This window comes from Mauremys mutica, chromosome 8 (assembly GCF_020497125.1).
Source record: "Mauremys mutica isolate MM-2020 ecotype Southern chromosome 8, ASM2049712v1, whole genome shotgun sequence".
NCBI lineage: Eukaryota > Metazoa > Chordata > Testudines > Geoemydidae > Mauremys > Mauremys mutica.
Window position 1 is genome coordinate 1,026,973 of NC_059079.1, and position 16,965 is coordinate 1,043,937.

Genomic DNA, 16,965 nt, shown 5'->3' on the forward strand with positions numbered 1-16,965 from the left:
TATATATATATATATGTACTATAATATTACACAATGTATACATTTTTTAAGCCTATTTAAGTGTAATTTCTTACAAGGCAGAGGCATTAGTTAGGGGATTGCATTCTAATCTTGCAGAGTGAATGCATTATTTTTGTCTTGCTCAGCACTTAGCATACAGTCTGTGCTTAACAGAAAATAAGAAATGATTAATATCCAGGTTTAAGGAGAATACTGTTCAGTGTTCAAAATGGTGCCAAAACTCTTCAGGAAATGTTGTTTTTTTGCAGTGTCTTTTTTAATATCAGATTTACACCTTTGTTTAATCTTAAATAATTTCCCTTGTTTAATAGATGTACTCATTTGCCTTGTTTTAACTAACAGTTAACAGCTAATTCAAGCTCAGACTGTCCCAAACATAGCAGAACTGATGTTGTTCTTGTAGGATGTACATCTGAGGAATCCATATATTGGATCTGCAACCACTGAGTATCATGGAGCCCAGTTCCACTGGGCCACTCTGCCCCATCACTGCGTTATGAGGTTGGGGCAGTGCTGAACTGAGCATGAGGCTGGTGGATCCGTAGGGAATTGTCCCCCTCCATCACAGTTTTCATGTTGGTTGGATGGGAATTTGTCACCCCCCACCCCCACGCCAGATACACAGACTTGGCCCTGGTGGGGGATTTATGCCCCCACAATGTGAGGTTTTAACTCTTTCATTCTGTGAATTCCTTTGCTACTATGCTTATGCAGGAGACTTATTTTTATATCTTTTATTTTTCTAGGTACTTTTATGGCCACTGTCACTCTAGTATTTGAGCAGCTCCCAGGCATTTATGGATTTATCCTCAGAACATCTCTGTGAGGTAAGGAAGCATTATTATTTCCATTTTACAGACTGGGAACTGAGGTACAGTGAGATTAAGGTGAGACAAGAAGTTTGTAGCATAGCCAGAAATTGAAATGCAATTGCCACTACCTTTTGCCTTGCCCACATACCTGCTTTTGTGTGTTTTCCTCTTCTAAGCTTTACCTGAAGGATCTTGGCCATTGGGGCTGGAGAAAGACCCTATGAAAAATGACTAGGGTTTTAATGTCCTTTTAAAGTGTTGTTAGAAATGAGCTGAAATGCCTTTCTAAAAATATCATCAGAATGGTTTATGATGTTAAATCATTAATGTGTTGACTTTCTACAGATAACTTGCAAAAATGTTTTTCAGCTTAATTCCTCTATCTACCTGCCTAGGTTTGAGATTAGTGTTCAGTTTTACCCTGTGTCCATTGATGCCATATCTATCACCTAAAGCAATGCAGAGCATGCCACTTCCTGGTCTATCTTGGGCGTTGTCATCAATGCGGACCCCTGAATTCATGTCTGGGCAGGTGTAGCATTTCTCACTCACATTTATGTACGATTACTGCTTCACTTACATAATTTTTCAAAGGTCACTCCAGTCCTCCTAGAATGTTCAGTTTTGCATTCCTAAATTCTCCAAGTGAAATTTTGGTGTCTGATTAGTGATGGTGTTGCTTTTCAAGCAAGTATATCAGGAACCCTGCAATATTTGTGCACATTGAGCTCAGATTGACACTGTAAAATCAAGCATCACGAATAGCAGCCTGGAATATGTCTTTTTTTTAAAGCAGAGAAGTTTTGGGTAGGTTCCCCTCTAGTTTTTCCTTCAGTGTAACAAGTTGGTATTTAAAGCATGACATTTACTGTATTGGAAATGTTCTTAAAGCTACAGCAGTGTTACAAATTGTAGAGGCATCAGCAGAATCCTCCAGTTTAATATTTTATTGTCTAGTAAAATAAGCAACAGGATTACGTGTGATAACATGGAAAAGGGAATATTTCATGCCATCTTTCTAATTTAGCACTCTGTAAAATACACACATTTCACACTATGTATGCATCAGCATAAATCGTAGGACAGGAAGGGACCTCGAAACGTCATCTAGTCCAGTCCCCTGCACTCACGGCAGGACTAAGTATTATCTAGACCATACCTGACAGGTGTTTGTCCAACCTGCTCTTAAAAATCTCCAATGACAGAGATTCCACAATCTCCATGGGCAATTTATTCCAGTTCTTAAACACCCTGACAGTTCGGAAGTTTTTCCTAATGTCCAACCTAAACCTCTTTTGTTGTAATTTAAGCCCATTGCTTCTTGTCCTATCCTGAAAGGTTAAGAAGAACAATTCTTCTCTCGCCTCCTTGTAACAACCTTTTATGTACTTGAAAACAGTTGTGTCCCCTCTGTCTTCTCTTTTCCAGACTAAAGAAACAGTTTTTTCAGTCTTCCCTTATAGGTCTTGTGTTCTAGACCTTTAATCATTTTTGTTGCTCTTCTCGGGACTTTCTCCAGTTTGTCCACATCTTTCCTGAAATGTGGTGCCCAGAACTGGACACAATACTCCAGCTGAGGCCTAATCAGCGCAGAGTAGAGCAGAAGAATTATTTCTCGTGTCTTACTTACAACACTCCTGCTAATACATCCCAAAATGATGTTTGCTTTTTTTGCAACAGTGTTACACTGTTGACTCATATTTAGCTTGTGGTCCACCATGACCCCCCAGATTCCTTTCCGCAGTACTCCTTCCTAGGCAGTCATTTCCCATTTTGTGTATGTGCAACTGATTGTTCCTTCCTAAATGAAGTCCTTTGCATTTGTCCTTACTGAATTTCATCCTATTTACTTCAGACCATGTCTCCATTTTGTCCAGATCATTTTGAATTATAATCCTATCCTCCAAAGCACGTACAACCCCTCCCAGCTTGGTATTGTCCACAAACTTTATAAGTGCACTCTCTATGCCATTATTTAAATAATTGATGAAGATATCGAACAGAACCAGACCCAGAACTGATCCCTGCGGGACCCCACTCGTTATGCCCTTCTAGAATGACTGTGAACCACTGATAACTACTCTCTGGGAATGGTTTTCCAACCAGTTTTGCACCTATCATGTAGTAGCTTTATCTAGGTTGCATTTCCCTAGTTTGTTTATGAGAAGGTCATGTGAGACAGTATCAAAAGCTTTACTAAAGTCAAGATATACCATGTCTACCACTTCCCTGTTATCCACAAGGCTTGTTACCCTGTCAAAGATAGCTCTCAGGTTGGTTTGACACGATTTGTTCTTGACAAATCCATGCTGACTGTTACTTAATCACCTTATTATCTTCTAGCTGTTTGCAAATTGATTGCTTAATTATTTGCTCTATTATCTTTCCGGGTACAGAAGTTAAGCTGACTGGTCTGTAATTCCCTGGGTTGTCCTTATTTCCTTTTTTATAGATGGGCACTAGATTTGCCCTTTTCTAGTCTTCTGGAATCCCTCCCATCTTTCGCTAATAGCTCAGATATCTTCTCAGTCAGCTCCTTGTGTATTCTAGAACGCATTTTATCAGGCCCTGGTGACTTGAAGACATCTAATTTGTCTAAGTAATTTTTAACTTGTTCTTTTTCTATTTTAGCCTCTGATCCTACCTCATTTTCACTGCCGTTCACTGTTAGATGTCCAGTCACCACCAACCTTCTTGGTGGAAACTGAAACAAAGAAGTTAAGTACCTCTGCCATTTCAACATTTTCTGTTGTTTTTCCCCCCTCCCTCATATATTATGCTTCCTGTCAGTAAGAATAAAAATTATAATGACTCATGGAACTGTCTGAGAATATACTAAATAAGATTAAAGTGTTGGCCATTGACCTTAACAGTCAATTAGGCTATACATTACTTAGCTGGTATTTGGGGGAGAAGGGTGCAGAAAGGAAACTAAAGCTCATTAAATAGGATACTGTTGTTTGAAACAATTAGGATGTCTGTAAACCAGGAAATTGGTCGTGATACCTAAGCAAAGACTTAGAGGAGGAAGATCTTGTAGTGTGAAGTATTCTTGAAAGAACATAAGAACGGCCATACTGGGTCAGACCAAAGGTCAATCCAGCCCAGTACCTGTCTACCGACAGTGGCCAATGCCAGGTGCCCCAGAGGGAGTGAACCTAGCAGATAATGATCAAGTGATCTCTCTTCTGCCATCCATCTCCACCCCCTGACAAACGGAGTCTAGGGACACCATTCCTTACCCCATCCTGGCTAATAGCCATTAATGGACTTAACCTTCATGAATTTATCCAGTGCTCTTTTAAATGCTATTATAGTCCTAGCCTTCACAACCTCCTCAGGCAAGGAGTTCCATAGGTTGACTGTGTGCTTTGTGAAGAAGAACTTCTTATTATTTGTTTTAAACCTGCTGCCCATTAATTTCATTTGGTGGCCCTTAGTTCTTATATTATGGGAACAAGTAAATAACTTTTCCTTATTCACTTTCTCCACACCACTCATGATTTTATATACCTCTATCATATCCTCCCTTAGTCTCCTCTTTTCCAAGCTGAAAAGTCCTAGCCTCTTTAATCTCTCCTCATATTGAACCCATTCCAAACCCCATATCATTTTAGTTGCTCTTTTCTGAACTTTTTCTAGTGCCAGTATATCTTTTTTGAGATAAGGAGACCACATCTGTACGCAGTATTCAAGATGTGGGCGTACCATGGATTTATACAAGGGCAATAATATATTCTCCGTCTTATTCTCTATCCCCTTTTTAATGGTTCCTAACATCCTGTTTGCTTTTTTTTGACTGCTGCTGCACACTGCGTGGATGTCTTCAGAGAACTATCCACCATGACTCCAAGATTTCTTTCCTGATTCATTGTAGCTAAATTAGCCTTCATCATATTTTATGTATAGTTGGGGTTATTTTTTCCAATGTACATTACTTTACATTTATCCACATTACATTTCGTTTACCATTTTGTTGCCCAATCACTTAGTTTTGTGAGATCTTTTTGAAGTTCTTCACAGTCTGCTTTGGTCTTAACTATCTTGAGCAGTTTAGTATCATCTGCAAACTTTGCCACCTCACTGTTTACCCCTTTCTCCAGATCATTTATGAATAAATTGAATAGGATTGGTCCTAGGACTGACCCTTGGGGATCAGCACTAGTTACCCTTCTCCATCCTAAAAATTTGCCATTTATTCCTACCCTTTGTTCCCTGTCTTGTAACCAGTTCTCAATCCACGAAAGGACCTTCCCTCTTATCCCATAACAACTTAATTTACGTAAGAGTCTTTGGTGAGGGACCTTGTCAAAGGCTTTCTGGAAATCTAAGTACACTATGTCCACTGTATCCCCCTTGTCCACATGTTTGTTGACCCCTTCAAAGAACTCTAATAGATTAGTAAGACACGATTTCCCTTTACAGAAACCATGTTGACTTTTGCCCAACAGTTTATGTTCTTCTCTGTGTCTGACAATTTTATTCTTTACTATTGTTTCAACTAATTTGCCCGGTACTGACGTTAGACTTACCGGTCTGTAATTGCCGGGATCGCTGCTAGAGCCCTTTTTAAATATTGGCGTTACATTACCTAACTTCCAGTCATTGGGTACCGAAGCCGATTTAAAGGATAGGTTACAAACCCTAGTTAATAGTTCCGCAATTTCACATTTGAGTTCTTTCACTCTTGGGTGAATGCCATCTGGTCCCGGTGTCTCCCAAATGCTGCTGGCATGGTCCTGGGGAGAGTGAGAGGAAATGAAGTCTAACGACAAAGCTGGAAGGGAGCAAAAACTTTCAGGATCTAAGTATTTTAGGGTCTACTCTGCCAAGAACAGATAATGTTCAAATGGCAACTGATACCAGAGAGAGGTGGGAAGTGGCATGTGCAAGTCAGGTCAGAAATAGTGTTAGCTGAAGATGGTAAGAATGGGAAAGTGGGTGCCAAAGTCCTTGTGCTTCAAAGGGAAAATATGACAGAGGGGAAGTTGTTGGCGGGTATGATTGGGGTCCTTGTTTTGCTTACAGATGACAAGTTTTGTGTTCCGGCATGTGCTGGATTATTCAGCAGAGCGGGTGAGGAACACTTGCACATGTTTAAGCATTGTTAGAGTTTGTGTCTACCTCTCAAGCAGGTTGGGAAATGTAAAGCTGAGGGGCAGTTAATGCTGAAAAAGTACAGCCACGTCTTATCTACCATGAATTACCCTCAGGAGGTGTTTAATTGGCCCCCTTTTGATTTTTCAGCACAATAGCCCCAAGCTCATCAGGAAAGTGGATAAAACCTATCTGGCAAGAGGAAACATCAGTGACTGTGCTGGGGATTATACTGTGTGAGCAAGGAGACGAACCCAGAAATCATGAGAATTATGGGAAATTTCTGTAACATATGAGAGAACATTCCATAATTATCTGATTACGTGTGATCCCGTAGACAGGAGCATTCTCTGACTATCTAAGGGAGAGTGTATAGAAGACTGTCTGTGCCCTTAAAGCAGGGGTCTCAAACATGCGGCCCGCGGAGCTCTTCCCTGCGGCCCGCGGAGCTCCCCCACCAGGGCCAGCTCTAGAGTGGGGAGCCCAGAGCCTTTTAACTCCCAGCCGCGGCTGGGAATCAGAGGGGGCTCCGGGCTCCCAGCCGCGGCGGGGAGCCCAGAGCCTTTTAACTCCCAGCCGCGGCTGGGAATCAGAAGGCTCCGAGCTGCCCGCCGCGGCGGGGAGCCCAGAGCCTTTTAACTCCCAGCCGCGGCTGGGAATCAGAGGGCTCCGAGCTGCCCGCCGCGGCGGGGAGCCCAGAGCCTTTTAACTCCCAGCCGCGGCTGGGAATCAGCGGGGGCTCCGGGCTCCCTGCCGCGGCGGGGAGCCCAGAGCCTTTTAACTCCCAGCCGCGGCTGGGAATCAGAAGGCTCCGAGCTGCCCGCCGCAGCAGGGAGCCCAGAGCCTTTTAACTCCCAGCCGCGGCTGGGAATCAGAAGGCTCTGAGCTGCCCGCCGCGGCAGGGAGCCCCGAGCCTTTTAACTCCCCGCCGCGGCTGGGAATCAGAGGGCTCCGCGCTGCCCGCCGCGGCGGGGAGCCCAGAGCCTTTTAACTCCCAGCCGCGGCTGGGAATCAGAGGGGGCTCCGGGCTCCCAGCCGCGGCGGGGAGCCCAGAGCCTTTTAACTCCCAGCCGCGGCGGGGGATCAGAAGGCTCCGAGCTGCCCGCCGCGGCAGGGAGCCCAGAGCCTTTTAACTCCCAGCCGCGGCTGGGAATCAGAAGGCTCTGAGCTGCCCGCCGCGGCAGGGAGCCCAGAGCCTTTTAAATCCCAGCCGCGGCCGGGAATCAGAGGGGGCTCCGAGCTGCCCGCCGCGGCAGGGAGCCCAGAGCCTTTTAACTCCCAGCCGCGGCTGGGAATCAGAGGGCTCCGGGCTGCCCGCCGCGGCAGGGAGCCCAGAGCCTTTTAACTCCCAGCCACGGCTGGGAATCAGAAGCCTCCGAGCTGCCCGCTGCGGCAGGGAGCCCAGAGCCTTTTAAATCCCAGCCGCGGCCGGGAATCAGAGGGGGCTCCGAGCTGCCCGCCGGGGCAGGGAGCCCAGAGCCTTTTAACTCCCAGCCGCGGCTAGGATTTGCTGGGGCGGGGGGCGGCGCTCTGCCGGTTGCGGGTCGGCGGCTCCGGTGGACCTCCCGCCGGCTTGCCTGTGGGAGGTCCACCGGGGCCATCTGCCGCCCTCCCCAGGATGCCGCCCCAAGCGGGTGCTTGGCCCGCTGGTGCCTAGAGCCCGCCCTGTCCCCCACTTACTGCCTGTCGCCGCCAAACTCCCTCACCCCGCCCCCCTCCCCGAGTTATTTTCTGTGCCTAAGCTCCCCGCGCGCTGCTCCCCAATGTTTGGGGCCGGGTCTCTCCCCTGGCCCCACCTGCTGCCCCCACGCGCCTCCCCCCAGTGTCTCCCGGCCCCCACTTGCTGCCCCCTCACCGCCCGGGAGCCTGCCCGGGAGCTCAGGCTGACTCCACTCCTCCGCTATGCCGGCTTCCGGCATCACCTGCTGCCGCAGGGTCCTAGCGCCCCCCTGCACTAGGGCCAGGGCAGGCTGCCCTTCCCCTGCCCTTCTGCCCTAGTCCTGAGACTCTCCAATGCCCCGAGCCTCTCCAATGCCTCAAACCCCTCACCCTCAGCCCCAGAGCCCTCACCCCTGCACCCCCTCCTATCCCCAAACTCCGTCCCAAAGCCTGCACCCCCACCCCCTGCCGCAGCCTGGAGCCTGCACCGAGCACAGAGCCTGCACTCCAGACCCCCTCCCCCACCCCCACCCAAACTCCCTCCCAGAGCCTTAGGCAGTAAATCTAAGTGCGTGTTTTGTCCTTTGAGTGAGGTGCATTACTGAGTGTATATATTTATTAAAACTGTAGATTCTACATTAAAGTGTCAACCAACACTGTCACAATGACATAACCAAAATTAGTACAAAATTTGACAAAACGTCAAAATTAGCACTGACGTTTCACATTACAGTTAAAGAAGTTAATAAAAAAGTTAATAAATTGACTTTTAATAGCATACTATATTTTAATACTATACTACTATATTACTCTTCTTTTTTTTTCTGCCTACCTCCAGGCGCTTCCTGCCGCCAAGCCGCCAAACAGCTGTTGGTGGCGCTTAGCACTTTCCAGGAGGGAGGGGGGAGGAGCGGGGAGCCGCGCACTTAGGGGAGGAGGTGGAGAAGAGACAGGGCAGGGGCGGGGCCTCATGGAAGGGGTGGATTGCCTGCCTTAAAGGAAGGCTAGCTAAGTGGTGACATACTGAATCAGTGCACTGTGTTAATGACTGACTGTCTTTGCTCTGTCTAAATTTGCATTGGTTATTCAGGCTTGATGTTATTGTTATTCAGAGACGCATCAGTTTCAATGAATCTCAAGTGTTTCCCAATTTCATCGCACTTGTGTGCTATATATACAATTAGGAAACACACAGTTCTGAAAGTTTTCAGCTGGCCTTGAGTAGTTGTCATTCCATGGTTCCTAATATGAGCCTAGCTTTTCTGAAAATCTAAGAAAAATAATTATTTAAGACAGGCAAGTCTTGTCCATGTAATATATAGCTGAAAGTGAGGTCTGAGTGACATACAGTAAAATCTTTTAAAGTAACTTTTTTGTTTTACCAGTTAAATTGGGCAGGTTCTTACTGATCTAGGTCATGGTTTAACTTGGAGGAGGGGTTTCTTTAAAATAATTTCCTTAGTAAAATCAATCTGAGTTGAATGAAAAAAAACCCCAACACAAACAAACCCTTACCCCCACTCCCCTTCTCTCTTCCTACTATTCAGATGAATGGGAGTAAAAAAGAAAAGGAGAGAGTTTTCAGTTACTTTTTCAGTCACATCAGGCTGGATCTAAGTCAGAAAGGAATGATTTTACAAGAGAGACCCTAAAGATAAACTGTAACCTAGATTAGCAGAATTCAGCTTGTTTTGTAAAACTTGGTAACTGCGTTACTTCCTGAAGCATGCTCTACAAATTGTTTTAATCACAAATCATTGTGTTAGTGCTCTTTCAGGAATTTAACATAATACAAAAAGTTTGCTTTTGGATATTGTAATCCAAAAGTCTCTGAAGTGAAAAGCTGCTCAGTACAAACTATTTTAAAAGTGCAGTTTACAAGAATTTTCTCTAGAAATATGCATCCCTCGGCCGAGAGTTGAGGGTGTGGGGGGTGCTTTTTGTTTTTGGTTTTTGTTTAACACTGAAACTGCCACAATAGCAGTTTGGAAGGTTCCAAGTTAATTTGGAACACATACTTTAAATTGAGCTTTCTCTTTGCAACCAGTATTCTAATCCCAAATTACAAAACAGTAATAATGATAATTGATGTCATCTTCTAATTCTTTGAGTACCTCTGTTTTTAACTTCTGGGCATTTTGTAAGATGTGTTTTGATGACATGTTTTTTCACCTGAAGGCATCTACTATAAATGGTGTTTTCATATTTATATACCTAGATTGCACTGTTAGAAAATATAATCATTTCAGAGTGGCTCAATTATATATACCACTAACATGTTTTATTGGCCAGAGCATCTTATACTTAATTGAAAACAGTAAAGTTCTGGATACTTCTGTCTGCTATATAATGAACAGTTGTTTGCAGTGTTGTTGTAACTGTGTTGGTCCCAGGATATTAGAGAGACAATGTTGGTCCAATAAAAAATATTATCTCACTTACTTACCTTGTGTCTCTAATATAATGAACAGGACCTTCTGGTTCACCATCAGATGAAAACTAGTGACTAACATCACAGAACATTGTGGGCCTATCCCAACATTCCTGCATATCACTGTGTAAGGCCCTTTGGACTTAAGACATGTTACAGTTCATTTTACCTAACAAATGAGTCAACTTTCGAGTCCTTGAGTATATTGATGCCTCAAGGGGTTAGCTGTTGGAGTTAGCATTAGTTGTGTATGTGTTCTAAAGATGCAAATTTAGACTAGTGTGTACTGATGGTGAAGTTCATCTTTTGGCTGAAGCTGCATGCTTACTTATCCTACATTAGGCATTTCTTTGCAAAACTGAATATCTTAGAAAACAATATTAACAGGCAGCTGAAGATGGTGAAAAATGTAATCACATTTGCAAAACCGAACATAAGCACTAGCCCTCTGGTTCTTTTAACTTTCCTTTCGTTTCATCAATACATTTCATAGAATCACAGGACTGGAAGGGAGCTTGAGTGGTCATCTAGTCCAGTCCCCTGCACTCACGGCAGGACTAAGTATTATCTAGACCATCCCTGACAGGTGTTTGTCTAATCTGCTCTTAAAATTCTCCAATGGTGGAGATTCCACAATCTCCCTAGGCAATTTGATGGTGGCTTTTGTTTTGTCCTGGTATCTACTAATTATTTTTGTTACCTGAAGGTTATATAATAAAGGAGATTGTAGAATCATCATAATTGACAATTTAACTTTGTCATAACACACAGTCAGCAATTGCTAGCAGTCTGAAGCAATGGGTTTGAATAGCTGCCACACTGTGTGCATGCTTTTAAACCCGAGACAAATGCTGAACTAATTAAAAATACAAGATATACATGTCTATGCGTATAAGGAGTTTTGGTGCCAAGCTCTCCTTAGAGGATACATTTAATGCTAATTAAATTGGTTATGTTCTATCCGGTATCAGGGCAATCTTGATGTTTGGTTAACTACTCCCAGACTGACTCAGTTGTTAGTATTGGAATAATGTGGGACGGGGTTTCAAATGAGAAAGGACTGTGTAGTTAAAAAGTAGCTGGATATTTTTTGTGGTAGGGAGGAATGGCCCATAAGTTGCCGTTCCAGGTTCTTTAGACACATTTGGTGACAACAGCTGGGAATCTTTGTGCAGCTAGTAGCCTCTAGCTGTAGAGTTTCTGGATAAAAAGTTCCACGCAGAGTGGATGTGTATCACGTTACCTTCTTAGGCAAGACTGAAATAATTGGGTTTGCCATACAGTAGTTGAACAGTTACGTGGTTAGCAGACTCTACTGACCCAATCCAAACAGCATCTGAATTTTTACGGTAGTAAACTGGAACAGGAAGAGTAGAAAATTACTGGTATTTCATTGGCTCTGGCTTTGTTGTGTGTTCTTCTTTTATGAATCTACCACCAGCGCCAGAAATGGTCTATCTCCTCCCCCTGCCCCTCCCCCATTTTAACAAAAGAAACATACACACTCTGGGATATTTAAGTATTAATTCTCCACCACTTTGGCCTTGCCCCTCTCCTACACTTTTACAAAGATTTTCGGACCATTGTTCTCCCCCCGCCCCCACACCTGGCTGGGAGGGAGCGAGCCATGACCTGGCCTGGCTGGCCGGCACCCGGGTCCTGCTTTGCATTGACGGTAGCTGGGTCCTTGCCTGTCAGCTACCAAAACTGCAGTAGAGAGTCCTATTGGTGCCGGGGACCTGCTACCTGAGGGCTTTGGGTTGGTCAGCAGGGAGAGAAAGGTAAGGAGAATGTGTGTGGAGTGGGACTGGGGCGGGTAGGGCCGTTTGCGGTGTGGAGGGGTCTTTGACAGTCCTTCTGACGCCTGTGTTATCTATCCATTATAGCACAAAGATCATAGTTAAAGGACTGTTCAAATTATGAACAGTTTTTCATTAGAGACAGGCAGCAGGAAAGGTCTTACTGACAGTAATATCTGACACATGAACAGTTAAGAGGTGCATGTATTGAAGAAAAATCTTTTGGTATAGTGATTTAGGAAACCAAGCTTGTTTTTAATGCCTTCTAAACATTAGCTGCACTGAAAGTAGACGTCAGTACTTTGTGAGGCGAGGGTATGACTGATAGCAACTATCCTAGAGGTAAATATCCTCATACAGATTCATATTTTGGAGTAGATTGTTACAATATTGTCTTGTAATACTGGAACAATCATAGAAGTGAAGGACTGGAAGGGACCTCAATAGGTGATTTACTGTAGTCCCCTGCACGCCAGGCAGGACTAAGTAATAATTGGACCATTTCCTGACAGGTGTTTGTCTAACCCAGTGGTTCTCAATCTATTTACCATTGTGGGCCACACATGCAGTTCTCTGTGTTATGTTGGCCGCATCCACACAATATATATACTACCTGCATGGCCCTGAGGATGTCACATGGGCTGTAGCTGTGAGCTGATTGGGCTGCAAGAGGACTGCGGGCTGAGAGCAACTGGTCTAACCTGTTCTTAACCTCTTGTGACAGAGATCCCTCATCCTCCGTAAGCAATTCGTTCCAGTGCTTATCTACCTCGACAGTCAGGAAGTTTTTCCTAATGTCCAACCTAAACCTCCCCTGCTGTAATTTAAGCCTGTTGTTTCTTGTCCTATCCTCAGAGTTTAATGAGAACAATTTTTCACCCTCTTCCTTGTAACATTCTTGTATGCATTTGAAAATTATCATCATGTCCCCTCTCCGTCTTCTCTTCTCCAGACTAAACAAGCCCATGTTTTTCAGTCTTCCCTCATAGGTCATGTTTTCTAGACCTTTAATTATTTTTGTTGCTCTTCTTTGGACTTTCTCCAGTTTGTCCACATCTTCCTTGAAATATGGTGCCCAGAACTGGACACACTACTCCAGTTGAGGCCTAATCAGTGTGGAGTAGAGCAGAAGAATTACTTCTTGTGTCTTGCTTACAACACTCCTTCTAACACATCCCAGAACGATGTTTGTTTTTTTTTGCAACTGTTACACTGTTGACTCACATTTATCTTGTGATCCACTTATAAGACCCAGGTCCCTTTCCACAGTTCTCCTTCCTAGGCAGCTATTTCCCATTTTGTAGGTGCAATTGATTGTACCTTCCTAAGAGGAGTACTTTGCATTTGTCCTTATTGAATTTCATCCTGTTTACTTCAGACCATGTCTCCATTTTGTCCAGATCATTTTGAATTATAATCCTATCCTCCAAAGCACTTGCAACTTCTCCCAGTTTGGTATTGTCCACAAACTTTATAAGTGTACTCTCCATGCCATTATCTAAATAATTAATGAAGATACTGTCGGGGCGGCTCTAGCCATTTCGCTGCCCCAAGCATGGCGGCACGCTGCGGGGGGCGCTCTGCCGGTTACCGGTCCCGCGGCTCTGGTGGACCTCCTGCAGACATGCCTGCGGAGGGTCCGCTGGTCCGGCGGTTCTGGTGGACCTCCCGCAGGCGTGCCTGCAGATGCTCCACCGAAGCCATGGGGCCAGTGGACCCTCTGCGGGCACGCCTGCGGGAGGTTCTCCGGAGCCGCCTGCCGCCCTCCCAGTGACTGGCAGAGCGCCCCCTGCGGCATGCCGCCCCAAGCATGTGCTTGGCGTGCTGGGGCCTGGAGCCGCCCCTGGATACTGTAATGAAGATAATGTAATTGTTATATTGAGTTTTTACAGGTGGCAATAAATAAGGTTGCATTGCTACAGAAAGGGAGAGCTCAATTAAAGATGACAACCAATTTTTTAAAATTATTACTGATTTTTGGGGGCTTAGCACTTTCTCAAATCACCCCCTTTACAGTATTTCAAATTGGGCACATAGGAAACGAGGCACTCAAATCACCAAACACTTTTGAAAGTCTTTGCCAGAATCTCCGCTCAGGCTGCACCTTCAATTTATAGGAACATAACCTAGTAGGAATTGCCCTACTGGAACAGGCCAGTGGTTCATCGAATTCAGTATCCTGTCTCCAGCACTGTTTAGTACCAGATAATAATTCAGAGGAAGGTGCAAGAAACCCTGCAGTAAGTACTTACTGAATAACCTGCCCACAGGGGAAGCTTCTTTCTCACTCCCTTCCATTAGTGGTTGGTTTATGCCTTGAAACATAAGAGTTTATATCCTTTCCAAAGCTCACTTTTTAAAATATTTAATCCTTACTATTAGAGTAGATCAGTGGTTCATAGAAGAGTAGGGTTGGAAGAGACCTCAGGAGGTATCTAGTTCAACCCCATGCTCAAAGCAGGACCAACCCCAACTAAATCATCCCAGCCAGGGCTTCGTCAAGCCTGACCTTAAAAACCTCTAAGGAAGGAGATTCCACCATCTCCCTAGGGAACCCATTCCAGTGCTTCAACACCCTCCTAGTGAAATAGTTTTTCCTAATATCCAACCTAGACCTCCCCCACTGCAACTTGGAACCACTGCTCCTTTTTCTGTCACTTCTCAAACAAAAATTCTCAACCTTTTTTTTTTATTTTTTTGAGATGGGGGCCCCTCTTTGAAAATATTTCAGGTTGACAACCAGTGTTCCCTCTAATTTTTCCCACCCATATTGGTGCACATAACAAAATTCATGTGGTGGGGGTGGGACCAAGGGGTTTGGTGTGTGGGAGGGGGCTCAGGGTTGGGGTGCAGGGGTATGAGAGTTCTGGTTTGGAGTGTGGGCTCTGGGGTGGGGCCAGGGATGAGGGATTTGGGGTGTAGGAGGGTGCTATGGGGCTATGGTGGAGAGAGAGGATTCCTCCCAGCTTTCTCTCCCTGAACCTGGGCAGCTCCAGGACTGGGGCCACAGGATAGGCACCCCTCTCCTGGCAGGTCCAGGCTGGGGGAGAGGCGCCCTGGCCTCAGCTGGGTCCAGGCCGGGGGAGGAGTGCCGCGGCGGTCTGGGCTGCACTGGCCACAGCAGGTCCCTGAGTGCCTGCGTGGTGCTAAGAAGGCTTCTGCATGGCTGTGCATCTTACAGGAAACTTAGATGACAACCTTCCCTCCACCCCCAAGTGATGACTCCTCCATACAATGCAACCCTTACTTCTGGCTGCTGCTGGCAGCGGCGCTGCCTTCAGAGCTGGGTGCTTGGCCAGTGGCCATTGTTCTCCAGCTGACCAGCTCTGAAGACAGGGCAGAAGTAAGGGTGACAATGCCATGATCCCCCTGTAATGGACTTGGGACCCCTTTTGGGTCAGAACCCCCGGTTTGAGAATCGCTGCAGTAGATGCTCTTTAAAATCTGTCGTCTTTTAAAATGACCCAAATAGTCTAGGCTAGTGATATTCTGGCTGAGGCTCATGACCCGCAAGTGGCTCTTTAATGTGACACTGTGATTTAATTATTAACCAGTCTGAGTTATTAACTAGTAAGGATGCTTTTACTATGTTATTAACCAATTGTAGTCAATAAAATAATACTTTGCCAGTCATTTTGCTTTGAGCAAAAAAAATATATAAATAAAACTAAATATTTCCCTGTCATACTGTTTAAATGTGAATATATAGTAAATGAAAACCACTTAACAAGTTTTGTTCCAAGAGTCCATTTTTTGTCTAGCACCTTGTTCAGTATAGTCCTTTGAACCACCATGACTCCCACCTCCTCTCCCCACAAAAATACATACACCATTAAATTAATACAATGGACCCCAAAGATACTAAACTTAATTTATAGATTCCAAGACTAGAAGGAGCCACTTTGACCATGTAATCTGACCTCTTGTATAACACAGGCCCGAGAACTGCCCCAAAATAATTCCTAGATGATATATTTTAGAAAAACATCCAATTTTGAGTTAAAAATTGTCTGTGATGACGAATCCACCATGACAGTTCCAATGGTTAATTACTCTCTCCATTATACATTAAAGCCTTATTTCTACTCTGAATTTGTCTAGCTTCAGCTTCCAGCCAATGGATCATGTTAGACCTTCCTCTGCTAGATTGAAGAGCCCAGTATTAAATATTTATTTCCATGTAGATACTTATAGACTATAATCAAGTCACCCCTTAACCTTCTCTTTGTTAAGCTAAGTAGATCGAGCTCTTTGAGTCTATTACTATAAGGCAGGTTTTCTAATCCTTTAACCATTCTCATGGCTCTTCTCTAAACCTTCTCCAGTTTATCAACATCCTATTTGAATTGTGGACACCAGAACTGTACCCATTATTCCCTCAGTTGTCTCACCGGTGATAAATCTAGAAGTAAAATAGCCTCTCTACTTCCACACAAGAATCCCCTGTTTATGCATCCCAGGATCTCATTAGCTCTTTTCACCACAGCATCACGCTGGGAGCTCGCATTTCAGGCTTGCAGAGACCTCCCTGACATTCTCTGCTTCAGCCCCAGGGGCTGCAGGACTCTGGAGCTGACAGCCAGTGGGGCCCTGGCCGGGTTCCGGCGGCAGCAGCGACAAGTGACGGGGACCCCTGTAAAGATCCGGCACCAGGTGACAGACTCCTGAGGGTTCCAGCCTCGGGCAAGTGGCTGGGGTGCCCCGTTTTCTATTTGGGAGATATGGTCACCCTGCACCTCCCAGCCACCAGGGGCAGAGGGGGAACCCCACAGCTCCCAGCCACCACAGTGGTGGGGGAAACCACGGAGCCGCAGCAGCAAAAGTCACAGACAGATCACTGCTTCCGTTCATTTGTGTTTATTGCCCGTGACCTGTCCATGACTTCTACTAAAAATAACCATGACAAAATCTTAGCCTTAGTCATGTTCAGCTGATTATCTATCACAACCCTCAAATCGTTTTCAGAGTCCCGGCTTCCCAGGACAGAGTCCCCCAGCCTGTAAGGACAGCTGATGTTTTTTGTCCCCAGCCGTATGCATTTACCTTAGCTGCATGTTTGTGCCCAGTTTACCAAGCAGTCCAGATTGCTCTGGATCTTTAACGTGTCGTCTTCATTATTTTACCATTCCCCCAGTTTTTGTGTCAT

At 45.0% G+C, this 16,965-nt stretch overlaps 1 protein-coding gene across 7 annotated transcripts in view; it reads left to right on the forward strand.

The window, feature by feature from the left end:
• The first annotated feature begins 767 nt into the window (after positions 1-767).
• Positions 768-16,965, forward strand: part of PTPRF (protein tyrosine phosphatase receptor type F) — a 411,971-nt gene continuing 395,773 nt past the window's right edge. For all 7 annotated transcript variants that reach the window (XM_045026633.1, XM_045026635.1, XM_045026634.1 and 4 more), the window contains exon 1: positions 768-848. The gene's annotated coding sequence lies outside the window, so the exon portion shown is untranslated. The remainder of the gene's footprint in view (positions 849-16,965) is intronic.